Raw genomic sequence first — 17062 nt, 5'->3', positions numbered from 1 at the left:
GCAGGGGATGGAGTATCGTGAAGTCACGCTCCGCCGTTCAATGAAAGTCTATGGGAGGGGGCGTGACGTCCATCACGCCCCCTCCCTTAGACTTTCATTGAGGGGCGGGGTGTGATGTCATGAGGGGGATGAGTCGTGACATCACGATACTCCGTCCCCTGCATCGCCAGTCATCAGCCACAGAGTGATCCTCACTCTCTGCAGCTGAGAAACAGGGGTGCTGCAGGAGATATCGCACGATCAAACATCTTATCCCCTATCCTTTGAATAGGGGATAAGACGTCTAGGGGTGGAGTACACCTTTAAGATTCCCATTCACTTATTTGACAAACAATACTATGTGTATGAAGACCTTTTGACAATAGCAGTTACCAGGCGAAAAAGCGATTGAGTATGCTGGAAAACAACATGTCCGATCCTTCATTCCCATGGGAGGTAAACCACTATCAGAGGTGTCAGCGGCTTATTCTTTGCTTTCCTGAAATGAACATGCATTTAGCGTTCACGTTTATGGCAACATTTTTGAAAAATAGTTTCAATTCTCCGCCAAACAGATATGACATAAATGCTTGTATCTTATCAACCTCTGAATTAGAGTTCTGCTAAATTTCTAGGTATTTATTGTCTTAACTGAGAAGGATGTAGTGCTGAGAACAACATGTCAAGTGACAGGTCATTCAGAGGTTTGCCTCTGTATAGTTCACGGGACATTACTAATCTAGGGGAACTATTAGGTTTGTTCTAAGAAAATATCAGGAAATCCTTGTCCTGTCCTTCCAAAAAGGAACATGCTATGATTCAGTAGTATTGTACAACATTAAGACGTATTTTGTAGCTAATTCGTCATATCCACTGTAATTAACGTATTCTGCATATCTGTGTACACAGATTAACCCCGTAAGGACGCAGCCAGTGGTGTACATAGGAGAAAGAGGGCCCCATAGCAAAGACCGAAATAGGCCATCTATTATGGAGTCTGGTTTTGCTGTGTGAACATAGCCATCATCTTTGCTTTATACATGCTCTTTATTTATAATCCATTCCAAACTCTGTATTGAATAATTGAATAAAAACCTGTACATGTAAACGCACACTTATAGCAGTCAGATCTTTCATGAAGAAATTAAGTAATTATTAATAATAAAATGATTAATAATAATAAAATATTTAGTAAGCAAATAATATAAGTTAAATGTTAAAGGGGTACTCTAGGGCAATAAAACATATTCTCTATCCACAGGATAGGGGATACTACGTTTTTGATCACAGGTGGTCCGATAACCGGCTACCCACTCATCCTCAGCGCGTTCTGGCCCCCATCCTCAGAGACGGGCTTCAGTTACGACTCGCTCAGCAAATCATTGGCTCAGCCGGTGATATGTTAAGCAAACTGTTACTGAAGCCCAGAAAATCATGGAGAGTCCCAGCGGTCAGACCCCCACAATCAGAAACCTATGCCCTATGCTGTGGATATTGGATAGGCTTCATTTCTCCAGAGTACTCCTTTAACTATTCAGCTCCAGCTTGTTCCTTGCAGCCCCAGTGTAAGAGCTCAGCAATAAAGTAGTTATTTTAGATTTTTGATTAGTTAAAAGGAATTTCTCACCATATATATTTAGAGTATATTCAGGGATACGGTTTTATTATAGTGAATGGCAGACATGGAAACTGAGAGAATGTTCTCAGCTGTCTCATCTGCCTGTCTGGAGCTCACAGTGAAAAGGATATGTTATTCTATACAATATTTGCAGGACAACTTTCAATTACATCCTAAGTGATAGTGTTATTATAGTGCACCACAGGTCATATCAGGAATAAATTCTAGGAGGTTGTTTGTGCCTAAATCCCCATTGGAGCATGGGGTCACACGTGTGCTGTAACTCCATGCATAGTCTGTGAAGCCTACAGAGTACAGCCATTGGCAACCCCTTGCAATCTCAAACTTATAAAAGAAGAAGAAATTATCCAGCACTTAGGAAAACCAGCAGCTTTATTTTCAAATCCTCTTTAAAGGATTTGATTAACACTTATCCCCTATCCACAGGATAGGGGATAAGTGTTTGATCGCGGGGGGTTCGACCGCAGGTTCGACCGCAGGTGGCGTGCCAGCCGCAGCATGACGTTGCTGCCAGCACGCCTCGTCCATACATCTCTATGGGAGAGGCGGGGAGGCAGCGTTCGTGCCTCCCCGCCTCCCCCAATAGAACTGTATTGGGACAGGGAGGAGACGGGGCGTCACCGTCGACCTCTAGGTCGACGCTACACGCCTTAGCGCTCACCCCCCAGCGATCAAATACTTATCCCCTATCTTGTAGATAGGGGATAAGTGTATATTGCGCTGCAGTTGTCCTTTAAAATAGCATGGAGCTGTTACACTTCACATCATCTGAGGGATCTTGACGCGTTTCGAGCGCATGCGCTCGAAACGCGTCAAGATCCCTCAGATGATGTGAAGTGTAACAGCTCCATGCTATTTTAAAGAGGATTTGAAAATAAAGCTGCTGGTTTTCCTAAGCACTGGATCATCTTCTTTTATTGTTGGACACGTGGAGTCTGGGTGGAGACCCGAGCACAGGAACTAGTAGCTGAGCTGGACTTTCTATAACTTATCCCTTATCCTGCGGATAGAGGAAAGGATCATTAAAGTCAGAATACCCCTTTAATAAAGGGGAAAAATATCAATTATTCTGAAGAAAAAGAAAATTGTTTCCTATTCAGGAATGGAAATAAGCTTCACTGTTACCAATTATTCTGCACTGACTCATCTTAAAATCCACTTTCACTCCAATGTGAGGATAAAGACAGCCAATATGTAAATCCAGCCAATATGGCATAACCCAGAGTCTCCAAGCTGCGGCTCCATGAGAGCAGATTCATGAGAGCGGCTTCATAGTTCATATAACAGGTTCAGTCTGAAAATAGGATATGTTTGGAACGAACAGTATCTTATCTGATCGTTGCACATTAACAAGAATACCAGATGAAATATTTGCTAGAAAAGTAACTGAAAAGTTTTTCTAAAGTGCCCCTGTTATTAGAAAAAAAAACTTTGACATGTTGCATTGACATGCCAGAGTGTCCAGTCTCCCAGCGTTCTCTAGATATAAACAGGAGAAACGCACACTTTACACCCCAGGTCCCTGTGATCTCCGTCTCGCTGCACAAGATGAGACCCATAGACTTATACTGGAGCTTGACTCATGCAGCGATAATGAGATTGCAGGGAGCTGGAGAATAAATCACATAACCGCACACTTCTCTCTTCTATTTCTTCAGATCGATAGAGATCTAAACACTCGGACCCTGTCTGATCAAAACTTTTGACATGTCCCTGCAACATGTTAGGCTGTGTTCACATATATCAGGCGTCCGGCATAGTTTCCCTCCAGCGTGCACCGGAGGGAAACTGATGCTAGAGCTGATCCCATGCATTAGAATGGGACAGTTCACAATCATCCAGTGTCTCAGTTTTTGACACTGGGTGGTTGGACTTGCCAGGCGGCACCGCACAGGGGAACGGAGCTTGGTGTCCAGAAACAATAAATACTGGATGCCATACAACTGATGACAACTGATGCATGTTGTCATCAGTTATGGCATCAGCTGTGTCCAGATCTAGACTGAGTTGACCTATGCCGGATATATGTGAACCCAGCCTTAAATGTTTTTTTAAACTGATCAAAGAGATTAAAGGACAACTGCAGCAGAAAACACATCCCCTAGGGGAAAAGTGTTTGATCTCCTAAACGGGGCCTGGCATTAGCGCTCAGTGGGTTATGCCCCCTCCCTGTCCCGTCCCCCTACAGTTCTATGGAAGAGGCGGGGAGGCAAGAACACTGCCTTCCCGCCTCTCCCATAGAGTTACATGGAGGAGGCGTGTCGGCTGTTGCGTTATGCTGTGGCCGGCACACCTCCTGCACGACCCCCCCCCCCCCCGCGATCAAACACTTATCCCCTATCCTGTGGATAGGGTATAAGTCACTTCCGCTGCAGATGTCCTTAAATGGCTACTTTGGAAGGCTGCATTCACACTACGTTTGCAGCCTACCACTGCCTTGTCCGCGCAGCTTCTCATTCACTTGTTTCGCGCAGCTTCTCATTCCACTTAATTAGACAACCGGAGTCAAATTATTTGCCCCGTCTCCGGTTTCGTGATGGTTTTAGGTCCGGTCACAAAACCGGATAAGGGGAAAAAATGAGCTGACCGGAGTAACTGACTCCGGTTGTCTCATTAAAGTGAATGAGAAGCTGCGCGTAGGCTGAAAACGTATTGTGAATGCAGCCTTATAATGATAATATGCTAAAGGTTCAAAGAAATACATGAAAAAAGTCCTTTAGATCAGACACAATAGTTCTTAACATCTTTCTCTAGCCCATGCGAAACTAAAACTCCTGGGGATATTTTATTTGGAGAGCTACGTGTTATTATGGTTAGCATGGCATTCCGTCTAATGTAAACAAGGGTTAACCACAGTATGATAAAGTAATACTACTTTGTTATATATTTTGTGTTTTACTTCCTCACCATTATCTTTGCCTGCTTTTAGTGACCAGAAAAAAGAATGTATTGAAATAATCATAAAATGGTGGAAAAAAATCAGTACAAATAGCTCCACAACCTGTCACTTATTGTCCCATACACATTACAAGTTTCTGTGGTCCTGGTCAATCATCTAGCCTGTCTCTGAGGGAGGGGGCCAGAATGCGCTGAGGATGAGTGAGTAGCTGTCCCCGATATAAGGGATCACAGGGAGCCCCAGCAATCAGACAACTTCCAATCAAAAAATATCCTCTGGCTAGAGAATATGTTTTAGTTCCCTAGAGTACTCCATGAATGTCTATGGGCTGCCTCCCGACTTTCCTTAACTTCTCAATCCTTTTGTTCTTTGGGAGATAAGCTTCCTCAAGAGGGTTACCTACTCTCTGAACACATGGACACTCGACCAAGCCAAACATTAATGTGTATGGAGGTATTGGGACAGAAAGCTGTAACACGTATAGTCAGCTTTAGATTTGTCATTTTCATGTAACATTATGTCAGTCCCTTTGCATACAAAAGGTTGACAGTAATAATATGAAAAACTCTGGATCACAGCCACAATACCACTCGAGCCATATTACACACGAACATAATTTGATGTTATTAATTTCCATCTGAGAAATGTAACTTTTTTATTCTTGAGATAAATCCATATTATACTGTGCAAATACCTACTCATACATTTTGACCCTATAAAAGGAGTTTACAGAAGTAAAGAGACGCACTTTTTGCCATGCAGTTGCACAATAAGGCGCTAGGACCGCGGGGAAATTGCCGTCCCAATAGACATCAATGTCTGCGATCCAAATTCCGCCAGTACAATGGCCCAGATTTATCAAACTGTGTGAGAGAAAAAGTGGAGAGATTTTTCCACAGCAACCAATCACAGCTCAGCTAACGAGCTCTGGTAAAGTGAAAGCTGAGCTGTGATTGGTTGCTCTGCGAAAATCACTTCACTTTTTCTCTCACACAGTTTGATAAATCTGGGCCTATGAGTTCAAGTTCAAGCTCAAGTTTGGATTGGAATTTTCTGACAGAACTTCCACCAAGAAAATTCTGCAGTGTGAATGGGTTAATGGAAAACCCAGTCATCTTCATTTTACCTTCAGGCAGCTGAATTTTTCGACCAAAACTCAGAAGCGGAATTCTGGTCGGAAATTCCGTAGTGAGAACCCACCCTAATGGGTGAAAAAAATGGCAAGTGGGTTTAGTGTTCCATATTTTCCTATTGACTCCCAGCTAACATCAAGCCGCAGCACTTTTAGCCCCCCCCCCCCCCCCCCCAAAAAAAAAGGAAGTTGCAAGTATAGTGTGTTTTTTTTTTGTTTTTGTTTACAAAAATGCAGTATCTGTTTTTGGCTTTAAGTCCTATTTGTTCAGCATACAAATGACACTGCTCTGTTCACACCAAAGGAGTAGTGTGAACAGAGTCTTACATATTTATACCAATGACATGACTTTAACTGGCTGAGCCTGTGTTATCAGAGCAGGTACAGATTTCATAAGCTAAAAACTAGATGGAAAATCTGGAACAGTTGGCAACAATTATGAGACATGAATAAAAGATATTATAAGTCTAGAAAAGATTTCCCTGCAGAAGTTGAAGTGTACCATCACCGAAACGCCTGAGGCCTATTATGTGTGTATTTCCATGGAAACCCCACAGTTCGCTCTCAATCATAAAAAGCAGGTTTCTGGTTTCCTTTAAAAGGCCAAAATGAAACAATTATAAAGCTATGCATCAGGTAGTAGACATATGAGAATAGCATGTTGGGTGGCGACCACAGAAACCTTGTGTGATTCATGGCTATGTAGAATTATTTTTGATGGAGAACATGGAAATACCTTTTAGGTGAGTCACATGTTTAATAGACGTGCTTAAAATCCACTTTTTGCTGAATATAATCTCAATTGCTATCTCATATCAGAAACACTACCGTTATAAAAGTAAATATGAATGTATCATTTGGCTCTAATCTGTGGTTAAAGGGGAATTCCAGCATTTGAACATAAAAATAAATAAACATAGATAAAAAGCTATACTTATCCACTCTGGTCCCGCACAGCCCCTGTTTGGTTCCTTCCGGTCCCCCAATTTCCTGTTGTATTTCTGCTTCCAAGATGGAAGCTCACTAAGCTAGCGGGCTTCCATCTAGGCCAGTGTTGGCTGAGCCCGCAGGTCCTGCACCTTACTCTCGTCTTGGAAGCAGGAAGACTACATTAGATCAGGGGACCTGACAAAGGGGAGCTGCAGGGGACCAGCTGGGAACCAGGGGTAGATTTTTCCAAATGCTGGAATACCCCTTTAGGTTCTCTGCAGAGCCATTTAAAGCAATGGGTTGCCTGTGCAATGCAGGACAAGACAGATCCTTTAGAGATACACTATGCAAAAGAGAAGAGAATTCTAAATAGACGCACCCCCATTAGCAAAACTACACCTCCCAGCTTGTCCTCACTGACCGTAGCGGGACACAAGCTGACAGTGGGAGGATTTTTCCTCCAGCTGTGAGCCCTGTTTTCACAGCTGTCAATCAAGGAAGTGTGTCCATGACATAGGTGATGATGCAGGGACACAGCAGGACTAGTATGTGTCCAAGCAGGCAGGGGGGGTGGCAGCTGTTTGACTGGCTTTTTCAGTATGAAATACTGAAAATTTTCTAATGGAAGCAATTGTAAAACCTATTGGTTTTACATGCTTTACAACATTTCAAAAGTTTTTGTATCTGACAGCGCCCATTTAAAACTGTGTTCACACATTTAGGTTTTCAATTGCAAACATTGAATACAAAGCAGGTAACAGATCCAACATGGAGGACACTTAGAAAAGAAAGAAAAGACTGATACTTCTGTTTTCCAATCAATTCCTGGCTATTTAGTCATTCATTGAAATTAAAAACCTATAGGTGTGAACAAAGCCTTAGACAGAAGGTGAGCTAAAGACCCAACAAGTGCTCCTAAGATAAAAATCTTATCCATGCCCTGATCTTAAAGGCAATAAAGAAAGAAGATTGTCTGTGATCACTCAGCTGATACATCATAATTATTGGAGATTATTCAAAAAGATCACAGGAAAAGATACGCAAAAACTAATAATCTTACTAAAAGTATATTGGATTAAACTAGGTGTGCCTTACGAATAATACATTAGGTGGATGTTGTGAACATTGTGGCAATGTCCCCCAACTTTTGGCCCTCCTTAGTGTGCCCTTTTATGCAGCGTCAGTATCCATGGCTAACTTTTGCAATCCCAATAGTTGCCGGGTGGCATCTAGATTTACTGCATGAAACAATGGCCAGCCCAAAATTAATTATATGTAAGAGTACATTCACACTAGTGCTGGGCGATATGACCAAAAATGAGTATCACGGTATTTTTCTAAAGTATCACGGTATTTCACAGTATTTTTTTTTTTACATTGAGACTTGCATTGAGGTGGCGTAGCGGAACTAAATGGGCTTTTGGAACTAAACGATCTGAACACTGGGGCAGTGGAGTACCCTTTTAAATAGATGTAACAAACAACCCTACAGCCTCCAGCTGTTGCAAAACTACAACTCCCAGCATGTTGGACTATATAGTAGTGTATAGTATAGGTCAGTGTTTCCCAACTAGGGGTGCCTCCAGCTGTTGCAAAACTACTACTCCCAGCATGCTGGGAGTTGTAGTTTTGCAACAGCTGGAGGGCCTCAACAGCTGGAGGGCCTACTGTAGGTATAGTATATTATACAGACCCCTGTCCATCCCAGAACCCTGACTCACCTTCCCAGTTGCTGCAGGGACCGTCTGGGGAGGGTGGTCCGGGCCATCCATCCTTCCTGTAGTGTCCGGCAGCATTCCGGGTGGAGGGTGAACCGGTCCGGGCTGTCCTTCTTCTCCGGGGGTCATCTTCTCCACTCCGGGCAGGCTCCGGCCTAGTAACGCTGCATAGACGCCGCTGCGCAGTGACGTCCGTGCGCGGCGACGCACCTGACGTCACGGCGTAGCGGCGTCTATGCAGCGTACTAGGCCGGAGCCTGCCCGGAGTGGAGAAGAGGACCCCCGGAGAAGAAGGACAGCCCGGACCGGTTCACCCTCCACCCGGAATGCTGCCGGACACTACAGGAAGGATGGATGGCCCGGACCACCCCCATTACGGGTAAGTTTAATTTTTTTTATTGACTCGGAGGGTGGGGGAGGGGCCCGACCGGTATAGCGGTATGGGCAAAAATCCATACCGTGGGAGAAAAAAAAAACGGTATCCGGTTCATACCGGTATACCGCCCAGCACTAATTCACACTAGAAAATTTCAGAGTGGGATGGGATTCTGCTGCATCATAAACACTGCTGAATTTCTGTGGTGGAAAATTCTGCCACAGAAATTAAAATTCTGGACGCTGATCATGTTCACGGCTGTCACACCCCCTCCCATAGACTTGCATTGAGGGGGCGGGGCAATGACATCATGAGATCCCGGCTCCAGCATTCAGTACAGTTTGCTCCAAACACTGAGCAGCGGAGTACCCCTTTCAGCCTAAAGAATGACTGAGATTATTCTTTTGGCAGTGGAGTTCGGTCGCCAAATTCCATAGGGTGGACTGTGAAGTGGAATCCCACTGACAGCAAAGGGATTCTGCTACACCAAAATTTCCAAGCAGAATTTCCAAGCAGTATTTTATTTGGAAATTCCATAATATGAACCCAGTCTAAGAGTACCCTTAGGTACCCTTAGGTTCACACAAGGGAATTTTGAAATTCCGCTCAGACATTGCTGTCTATCTGAAATCAGTTGGCGCTGGGCACACTCAGAATCTCCGGCCGGAATATGTTCACACATGCATAATCTGCTGTCGGGGTTCTGCTACAGAATTCTGCAGTGGACAATCCGCAAGGGATTATGTTGCTACCTATTGACTTCAATGGGTCTGCAGGAAATCTGCTACAGATTTTCTGCATCAGATTATTTGTGTGAATGAACCCTTAGGCTGTTTTCACAGAAGCATATTATATGCACATTTTTTTATCTGTATTGTGGTCAGTTTGTGTAATGAGAAATGCGGTCAGGGTGGGATAGGCATCCATAGTATGGACACATAAAAATGCACATGCAATATGCTTGTGTGAAACCAGCATTATACAGAAAGGTAATAGACCAGTTATCCATAATAACAAATCAGTCCGTTCCACTTTTGTTTGCAGTGGCTTTTATACGAAAGGCTCTGCCTCACTTTTTACAGCCTTACGGATATTCTACCGTGTGAATATAGCCATGAATCCAACTTGTGTCTTATACATTTTTTATGTTGTAGAACAGATTTCTATAAATAACAAATTACTGTTTTTTTATTGTGGACGCTGAGATTTTAATAACTCACTCATTATATTTCAGTTCGATTGAATCACCTATGTGTCTAGGGTCAAAGCTAAGTGATAAGAAGCTTACTTATTGATATGCCTTCTCATGAATGCCAGGACCCAAGGTTTACAAACAGAACATTGTCCAGCATATCACTCTTCTACCCATAGTACATCCTGGCATCATATGTTCCCCAGGTAAGGCTCCTTTCGCACTAAATGTTGCTCCATTTTAACCCCTTAAGGACCACGGGTTTTTCCGTTTTTGCACTTTCGTTTTTTCTCCTCACCTTTTAAAAATAATAACCCTTTCAATTGTGCACCTAAAAATCCATGATGGCTTATTTTTTGCGCCACCAATGCTACTTTGCAGTGACATCAGTCATTTTACCCAAATATCTACGGCGAAACGGGAAAAAAAATCATTGTGCGACGAAATGGAAGAAAAAACGTCATTTTGCAACTTTTGGGGGCTTCCGTTTCCACGCAGTAAATTTTTCAGTAAAAATGACACCTTATCTTTATTCCGTAGGTCCATGCGATTAAAGGGGTACTCCGGTGCTTAGACATCTTATCCCCTATCCAAAGGATAGGGGATAAGATGCCTGATCGCGGGAGTCCCGCCGCTTGGGACCCCCGTGATTTTGCACGCGGCACCCCGTTTGTAATCAGTCCCCTGAGCGTGTTCACTCGGGGTCTGATTACCGGCGACCACAGGGTCGACGGCGTGTGATGTCACGCCTCCGCCCCCATGTGACGTCACGCTCCGCCCCTCAATGCAAGCCTACGGGAGGGGGCGTGATAGCTGTCACGCCCCCTCCCATAGACTTGCATTGAGGGGCAGAGTGTGAGGTCACACGGGGGCGGAGGCGCTGCCGGCCCCGTGATCGACAGTAATCAGATCCGCAGCGAACACGCTCCGGGGACTGATTACAAACAGGGTGCCGCGTGCAAGATCACGGGGGTCCCCAGTGGCGGGACTCCCTCGATCAGGCATCTTATCCCCTATCCTTTGGATAGGGGATAAGATGTTTAAGCACCGGAGAACCCCTTTAAAATGATACCCTACTTATATAGGCTTGGTTTTGTCGTACTTCTGTAAAAAATTATAACTACATGCAGAAAAATTTATATGTTTTACATTGTCATCTTCTGACCCCTATTACTTTTTTATTTTACCGCTTATGGGGCAGTATGAGGGCTCATTTTTTGCGCCGTGATCTTAAATTTTTACCTTTTTTGTATTGATCAGACTTTTTGATCGCTTTTCATTCATTTTTTCATGATATAAAAAGTGACCAAAAATGCGTTATTTTGGACTTTGGAATTTTTTTGCCCATACGCAATTGACCGTGTGGTTTAATTAATTATATATTTTTATAGTTCGGACATTTACGCATGCGGCAATACCACATATGTTTATATTTATTTTTATTTACATGGTTTTTTTTATATGGGAAAAGGGGGGTGATTCAAACTTTTATTAGGGAAAGGGTTAAATGGCATTTATGAACTTTTTTTTTACACTTTTTTTTTGCAGTGTTATAGCTCCCATAGGGGGCTATAGCACTGCACACACTGATCTCTTAACTTGATCCCTGCAAAGCCATAGCTTTGCATTGATCAGCGTTATCGACGGTCGATTGCTCAAGCCTGCATCTCAAGCGTGGAGCAATCAATCGCCCAAGGGACACGCCGGAGGAAGGTAAGAGGACCTCCGCTCGTGTCCCAGCTGATCGGGACACCGCATTTTCACTGCGGTGGTCCCGATCAGCCCCACTGAGCAGCCGGGCAGCTTTCACTTTCGTTTTAGACACGGCGTTCGACTTTGAACGCCGCATCTAAAGGGTTAATAGCGCGCGGCACCACAATCGCTACCGCGTGCTATTAGCCCCGGGTCCCAGCTTCAGATACATGCCGGGACCGACCCGATATGACGCGGGGTCACCGCGTGACCCCACGTTATATTGTGGGAGCCGGCCAAGGAAATAAATATACGTCCTTGGTCGTTAAGGGGTTAAAGACCTTTTTCAATGTCCCGTCAAGAAAACCCTTAAAAACGGCCTTTAAACGGCCGTTACAAAATCCCATTCAAGACTATAGGATTTTGTGATTAGCCGTTATCACCCGTTATAGCCAGTTATAGTGGGGATTAAAAGTTTGGGCACCCCAGGTAAAAATTTGTATTAATGTGCATAAAGAAGCCAAGGAAAGATGGAAAAATCAGCACCATGGGTTCTTCTAAGCCAGTGTTTCCCAACCCAGTCCTCAAGGCACACCAACAGTCCAGGATTTTAATTTTTCCCTGTTCTATTCCAATGGAGTAACTGAAAAAATCCGGAATGTTGGTGTGCCTTGAGGACTGGGTTAAGAAACACTGTTCTAAGCAGTTGTCTAGAAATCTGAAACTGAAAATAGTTGATGCTCACAAAGCTGGAGAAGCCTATAAGAAGATAGCAAAACGTTTTCAGATGTCAATATCCTCTGTTCGAAATGCAATTAAGAAATGGCAGTCATCAGGAACAGTGGAAGTTAAAGGGGTATTCTGGGCAAAAACATCTTATCCCCTATCGAAAGAATAGGGGATAAGATGTCTGATCGTGGGGGGGGGGGGGGGGGCGCCGCTGGGACCCCCTGCGATCTCCCTGCAGCAGCCCGCATTCTATGCTGCCATTACGCCCCCTCCCATAGAAATGAATGGAGGGGGCGTGGCGTGACGTCACGTCCCTGTCTCGGAAGCCCGGCGGTTTCCAAAACTTAAGACGCAGCTACGCATAGAATACGGGCTGCTGCAGGGAGATCGTGGGGGGTCCCAGCGGCGGGCCCCCCGCGATCAGACATCTTATCCCCTATCCTTTCGATAAGGGATAAGATGTTTTTGCCAGGAATACCACTTTAAAGCAAGATCTGGAAGACCAAGAAAAATATCAGACAGAACAGCTCGCAGGATTGTGAGAAAAACAATTCAAAACCCACGTTTGACTGCACAATCCCTCCAGAAAGATCTGGCAGACACTGGAGTTGTGGTACACTATTCCACTATAAAGAGATACTTGTACAAATATGTAGTATAAGCAGCTGATAAGTACTGGAAGGGTTAAGATTTTCTAATAGAAGTAACTTACAAATCTGTTCAATGTTCTGGCACCAGTTGATTTGAAAAAAAATGTTTTCCACCTGACTACCCCTTTAATCCTGCTGGGGCAGACCATCAGTCAGTGAAGGTGCAGGACCTCATATGGTTGAAGTGCTGTGAGGCTGCTTTTATTCATGTGCTCAGACACGTCAAAAATAAAGATGTCGCGAATTGTTCGCCGGCGAACAGTTCCCGGCGAATTTAGCATGTTCGCGTTCGCATCGCCGGGCGAACATATTTGAAGTTCGATTCGCCCCCTATACTTTAACATTGCGGTAAACTTTGACCCTGTGAGTCAGAGTCAGCAGACACATTACAGCCAATCAGCAGCAGTCCCTCCCTTCCAGACCCTCCTACCTCTTGCACGGACGCCATTTTACCCTCATTCGGCATGCTGCAGGCTTAGGAAGTGGAGGGTTAGAGAAGCTGCTCCTGCTGTTTAGGGAAAGCGATAGCTAGGTTGCTGCTAGGTGGTGTATTCAGGGTCCAGTTTACTTCTAAAGCACTAGTCCAACATCTGCTTAAAGGACAGCACCCAAAAAAGCCCTTTTTAGGGCTCAAATATAAGTCTGTGTGTCTTGCAACAGCTGGAGGCACCCTGGTTGGGAGGGAACCGCTGGTTAAAAGGGGTACTCCAGTGTAAAACTTAAGTTCCTTCAAACAACTAACTACAACAGTATTCAAAGGGCTGAAATATATCAGTCCGTGTGTTTTGCAACAGCTGGAGGCACCCTGGTTGGGGATCACTGCTTAAAAGGGGAACTCCACTTGCAAGCTTTTTTGCTCATTGTCACACTAGTGCTCAAGGGGGGCTCTAACTATGTGCTGCCTAATATGGGGGAATCTTATGTGCTGCCTAAAGGGGAGCTCTAACTATGTGCTGCCTAACATGGGGGAATCTATGTGCTGCCTAAAGGGGGGATCTAACTATGTGCTGCCTAAAGGGGGCTAAAGCACGTTATTCCAAACCATTTAGGAATAATAGGTGATTTATGCCCTTTATGGATTAAAACCAGACTCTGCATCAACTATGTAATTTTCCATGGGAGTTTTGCCATGGATCCCCCTCCGGCACGCCACAGTCCAGGTGTTAGTCCCCTTGAAACAACTTTGAAATCACTATTGTGGCCAGAAAGAGTCCCTGTGGGTTTAAAAATTTGCCTGCCCATTGAAGTCAATGGCGGTTCACCCGGTTTGCCGGTTCGCGAACTTTTGCGGAAGTTCGCGTTCGCGGTTCGCGAACCGAAAATTTTATGTTCGCGACATCACTAGTCAAAAATTGAGATCACACCCGGTCCCACTCTGAGACCCGCTGCGATCTTAAGTTACAGCCGGATGAAATGCGAAGCAGCACGTGCCTCTCCCTGGCTGTCAATTAATTCCAATTTTTTTTTTTTTTTTTTTTCGGTGAAAAGTTTGTATCTGCCTGCCAGCCAGGGAGTGGAGCCCGCTGCCACACACTTCACCGGCTTGTAACTCGTGACTGCAGTTTTAAGCCGATAAAGACAAGACCTGCCATTTTGGGGATGCTCTGACCCAGTAGTCATCACTTACATTTGACCACGTTTTTGTGTTTCCAACATTATCAACCTCAAGAAGACTGTTCCCATGCTGCCTAATCTATTCCATCACTCGACTGGTGTCACTGTCATGAGAAAATCAATGTTGCTCATTTCACCTGTCAGTGGTATTAATGTTATGGTAGATAAGCCTGTATATATATTTTATATATATATATATATATATATATATATATATATATATATATAGGGACACAGATATGAAGTCATTAATAAAGCATCTGCCTACCATGCTACCATCGCATTCATGCCCCATATGTAGAGCTTACAATTTGGAAAACGTTCAGCATTTTTGTCTAATGAAACAAAACACCTTTTCTGAGTTTTTATGAGTCCCTTTAGTTCAGTGGTCTCTAAACTGTGGTCCTCCAGCTCTTGCAAAACCACAACTCCCATGATTCTCGGACAGCCGACAGCAACAGTTGGAGGACCACAGTTCAGATGATCATTTTTCTGCTACCACCACACACTATAACAATAATGTAGGACTTCTAGATCAGTGGTCTCCAAATTGTGGTCCTCCAGCTCTTGCAAAACCACAACTCCCAGCATGCCCAGACCTGGCTGTTTGGGCATGCTGGGAGTTGTGGTTTTGCAACAATTTGAGGGACACAGTTTAGATCGGTGGTCTTCAACCTGCGGCCCTCCAGATGTGGCAAAACTACAACTCCCAGCATGCCCGGACAGCCCAGATAATCGTTGGTCCTCTGCTACCACCACATACTATAAATATAATGTAGGACTTCTAGATCAGTGGTCTCCAAATTGTGGTCCTCCAGCTCTTGCAAAACCACAACTCCCAGCATGCCCAGACCTGGCTGTTTGGGCATGCTGGGAGTTGTGGTTTTGCAACAATTTGAGGGACACAGTTTAGATCGGTGGTCTTCAACCTGCGGCCCTCCAGATGTTGCAAAACTAAGACTCCCAGCATTCCCGGACAGCCCAGATAATCGTTGGTTCTCTGCTACCACCACATACTATAAATATAATGTAGGACTTCTAGATCAGTGGTCTCCAAATTGTGGTCCTCCAGCTCTTGCAAAACCACAACTCCCAGCATGCCCAGACCTGGCTGTTTGGGCATGCTGGGAGTTGTGGTTTTGCAACAATTTGAGGGACACAGTTTAGATCAGTGGTCTTCAACCTGCGGCCCTCCAGATGTTGCAAAACTACAACTCCCAGCATGCCCGGACAGCCGTTGGCTGTCCGGGCATGCTGGGAATTGTAGTTTTGCAACATCTGGAGGTCCGCAGATTGGAGACCACTGGTTTAGATGATCATTTCTCTGCCACCATCACACACTATAACAATAATGTTTATTATAAAAGTCTCCAGCCTTCCCATGATAACTGTGCCACATGTTTTGCCCATTTTCCTCCCCACCTGCATCCTCCTAAAGTCCCTTGGCATAGGAGATAGGCACAGCCTTGATGTGTCACTGTTTCCCCCCATGTGTTCCTATGAGCTCAGCTTCACTGAAGACGTCTATGTAAATGTAAACCCCTCGTACACAGTATATACACATATACTGCACCCTTCTACCACAAACCAACATATACTGCACCCTTCTACCACAAACCAATGACAAACTCAGCTCTGCTCCATGTGCACCTCTAAGGACATGTCACACAGCCCGCGCTGACACTTGTAGTCCTGCCGCACTGACCTGCCTGTGTAGAAGTCCCTGGTCCGCGCAGGTCAGACCATTCCTCCAGGTTATGTCCAGTGCAGTCACCTCAGGGTCCAGTCACTGACTACTTTGCTCCGCGGCTCGCAGCTGTGTGAGTCCTGGGGCAGCTGTGAGGTGACATCCCGGTACTGCTGCTTCTGTCCCTGCGTGACTCTGTGAGTGCCTGAGCAGTACATGCCCGTACACCACTCACACTCCAGCACTTAGAGGAGGGGTAGGGTGTGTCTATCACTGCTGCCTCATCCACTTCACTCATATTCTCTCACAGCTGCCACAGGGTGACACCGCCGAGCTGGTACAGTAGGGGGCACCCTGCTTTCCCGGTCACCTGCACGCCATACTCAGCTTGCTTTGTTATTCACAAGTTTCTTATTCACTGGATATGTATTTTTCTTTCTACTGGTTGCCTCACAGGAAAAATGTATTTTAACCCTTTAGCTGGGCACTGTAAGATATTAATACTTTTTATATGTTGTACTTCTCAGCAAAACAATAGTTTTTCTAATATACTTCTTTAACCCCTTAAGGACTCAGCCCATTTAATTTTTACGTTTTCATTTTTTCCTCCTCGCCTTCTAAAAATCATAACTCTTTTATATTTTCATCCACAGACTAGTATGAGGGCTTGTTTTTTGCGCGACCAGTTGTCCTTTGTAATGACATCACTGTATGGCGCAACCAAAAAACACTATTTTTGTGGGGAAATTAAAAAGAAAAACGCAATTTTGCTAATTTTGGAAGGTTTCGTTTTCACGCCGTACAATTTACGGTAAAAATGACGTG

General features: G+C 44.6%; 1 protein-coding gene across 2 annotated transcripts in view; it reads right to left on the bottom strand.

The window, feature by feature from the left end:
- ADGRG2 (adhesion G protein-coupled receptor G2) overlaps positions 1-16530 on the bottom strand; it is a 203901-nt gene extending 187371 nt beyond the window's left edge. For both annotated transcript variants that reach the window (XM_056558757.1, XM_056558758.1), the window contains exon 1: positions 16256-16530. The gene's annotated coding sequence lies outside the window, so the exon portion shown is untranslated. The remainder of the gene's footprint in view (positions 1-16255) is intronic.
- Positions 16531-17062: the final 532 nt, after the last annotated feature.

Source organism: Hyla sarda, chromosome 2 (genome assembly GCF_029499605.1).
Source record: "Hyla sarda isolate aHylSar1 chromosome 2, aHylSar1.hap1, whole genome shotgun sequence".
In the NCBI taxonomy this organism is placed as follows: Eukaryota; Metazoa; Chordata; class Amphibia; order Anura; family Hylidae; genus Hyla; species Hyla sarda.
Note: the sequence above shows the minus strand (reverse complement) of the source record. Positions and strands in the feature narration are given on the sequence as shown.